The sequence below is a fragment of the Sinocyclocheilus rhinocerous genome, unplaced genomic scaffold (assembly GCF_001515625.1).
Source record: "Sinocyclocheilus rhinocerous isolate Xijiao unplaced genomic scaffold, SAMN03320098_v1.1 scaffold576, whole genome shotgun sequence".
Classification (NCBI taxonomy): domain Eukaryota; kingdom Metazoa; phylum Chordata; class Actinopteri; order Cypriniformes; family Cyprinidae; genus Sinocyclocheilus; species Sinocyclocheilus rhinocerous.
The window spans coordinates 141,877-145,169 of record NW_015662167.1 but is presented as its reverse complement, the minus strand read 5'-3'; positions in this window follow the sequence as shown (position 1 = coordinate 145,169).

Below are 3,293 nucleotides of genomic sequence, written 5' to 3'. Positions count from 1 at the left end.
CATATATTGTCATCTGAACAAGTAAGTAACAAGTCTGCCACGTTTGTTCTGACCAACTGAGGAAAAGAGCATTACAATAAATCGCGCTACCAATGGTGATTTAATTTAAAGATCGGTTAGCTCATATCACATCAAACCGTGCAAATTATTGTTATACTTTAATCTCAAATTATTAATGTTAACAACATCAGCATTGCGTGACTATGACTCAAATATTGATTTCGGGTCATTTTTAACCAAAAAAAGTGAAGGACTGCAGCTTTAAGTTCATGATGTTTGTGGTCACAGTTTGATTCGCAAATCCTTTATTTCAGATACGACTGACCAATATTGACTAGCCTACAACTTGGATAAGATTCCTAAAAGTTTCGCACCTACAGCACACATTACAGACATCGACGCACAAACGCAGATATGTTCTAAAGTATAAAGAAAGAATAAACCAGTCTTATAAACTCCTTGATTTTGCTTAAACAACTTAAAATAATATAGCCTAATCTGCATGCACAATAAACTACAGTAAAATTTATTTAACCTACATCTCTCGACAGAAAGGTTTTTGCAGGTTTCAGTGATATGTTATTTAATAACAGCAGTTATAAGCATGTTTCCAGTTCGTGCCTCAGGCTTGCACAGTATCGTCAACTCAATTATCAGAATCCTCGGCAAACTTCGACAGTTGGCTGAGTACCCTTAAAGGGACTTTGGCTGAACCGGCTCATTCGGTTCTTTTTTAGTCGAATGTGCTACTTCGGCTGTGCGTCCTGCTTCATCAACCCAGAACTAAAGTTCGATTCCGTTCGGTTTTGTGAACCAGCTTGACCGATTACTTCCTGAGAACCGGCTCAAAAGAATGATTCGTTCAAGAATCGAGCATCACTATTTCAGACCTTCTCGAATGCTATCAGTAAGAGGCTTTCACTTCATCTGTTATTGACTACCCTGAGATTAACTGACCTATATAGGAAATATCTAATAGGAAATAACTATCGTTATATTTTATTGTTTACTGTGAGATCTCACTTAACTTCCCCTTTTGTTAAGAATCGAGAATAAGAGTCTGAAATCAACTAAAAATTCTGAAATGAACAAATCATTTGCTGGCCTCTCTTTTTGAACACTTGTGTTCCCAGAGGGGTTCGCAGACCTCTTCAGTAGATTAGAAACATAGGCTACGTATACTGTTTATATTGATACTGTGAAGTATCATATTTCATGATGTTACATGTAATTTTATTTGTTTCTAATCTTTCTATTCTTATGAGAACACAAGCAAGCAATGTTTTTTTTTTAATAAAAAATTTTGAAGCCAAAATAAAAGGTTAGCCTGCTGTATTATTTTTTACATCGTGCATTAAAAGCAGAACAGTCAAACAGAATATGGAGGTGGAAGCACCAAATCTTTTTTATGTGGTATTCTTCTTTCCGTTCCTACAGTGGGGCCGATTTGTTTATGGTCTCTTGGAGAGAGGTATTTACTAACAGTGAGTAGCGTGCCACTGAGGGGTGAGGCAGTCATGGTGCTCAGAGAGCCAGGATCATTCCTGTGACTTAACATGACACCACTTGCACTAAGACACCGACAGCTGCACACGCACATGCTTTCCATTCTGTTTGTTGTAGAGGATTATAACCTGATAAAAGAGACCAGTGACTATCATATTGTAAGGCCCTGTCCACTACTGTTTCTTTCTGACTGAGAGCCCTAAAGATAGTACAAACACAGGTACTGGTCAGTGATTTGAGTATTATTTTTATACTATTATAGTATTTAGTTTTATTTGTATATTTATTTAAATATGACTATAATATATATAAAAAATATTAATTTAATTTATGTTTTAGTAATTTTTAAAATTTATATTCACCTTCATTTCCGTTATTTTAGTACTTCAATTTATTATTTGTAAAATTGTTACATTCTAATTTTTAAGTTTTTCATGTAATATTTGTATTTTATTTCAGCCTTTTCAACTAATGAAAAAGATTTTATTAGTTGTAGTTTTAGTTAATAATAACAACACTGGTACTGGTGGTCATACTGAAAACTGCATAAGCGACCCCTAGAGGACGCAGTTCGAAGTTCCACGAAAGGGAACTGTATAATAACCGGTTGCCCATCCTCAAAAAATCAGAAAAAAGCAAGCTGTTTGTTATTCTTGTTTATGTGTATCTTGATTAATTAAATAAATAAAGTTGCATAACATAAGATTTATGTTATGCAATTTTGCTTCTTTAAATTTAAACTTGAGAAACATTTTTTTTTCTTTTTTGCAGTGTAAAAGACAAACTGATGAGAACACAGACTTACAAATGTTTTGACAGAGGGGCAGACAGATAAACAGACCCCCACTCAGTTTCTAGTGCCTTTTTCGGCACTTACGTTGGCCCCCAACATATTTGGATACATAAATAACATTTAAAAATGTATAAATCCATAGATGATAAAATATTAAAACCAAGCAGCATTTGCAAACATGTGACGCTAGACTTTTTTTAGACGCTTTTTTTGTCCTTCTGTAAAATAAATGGCATTTCCTTTCAATTTTGATCTTACATAATCATAATCATACATTTTTAAGTGTGTCTCAAGTGTCCAATCACTTTGTGGGGCCGCTGTATTTGACGAGGCATGCTCAGAAGTGCTTGAAAAGAGAGAGCCCCTGACAAACACCCCTGAACCTGTTGCTAGACCAGCTCTGTGCTGCGGTCCAGAGAATCCAAGCATCTGCTCCACTCACTACTCCCTCTCCTAAAAGCAATAACGAAGGCCATAATATCTTTTTAGTGTTTGAGAGCCAAATATGAGTGAAGAGTGAGCATTCCATGGATAATGCAGCCACGTTCTGGGCATTTCTTCACAAGAAGCCAATTCCCCCTTTCTCCTCCTCCCTTTCTGCCAGCTGTCCTGCAATGTGCTGCTGCTTGTCAGTGAAGAGAAGTGGCGCACTGTTTTCAGTGACAGGGCAGCACACCATGTCGCCTTACACCTAAGACCCACTCAAATAGACTGATATCATCTGTCTGGTCGAGGATCTACTCAATCCCCCGTGATAAACCTGTGTTTCTAGCATGCTTGTCGGTAGTCAGGCACACTTGAACTTGATGCAGCTCATAGTGACTTTAAGTAGGTGAAGTCGATGAAAACTATTGATTGCATAGTGATTGTTACCTCATGTAAGAGTTTTAAAGCTTAGAAATGGTGAATAAAATGTTAAGGATTCAGTTGAATCACACAAAAGTGGACAGTGAACTGGAACAGCTACAAGCTCTACCATTTTTTTTTTTTTTTT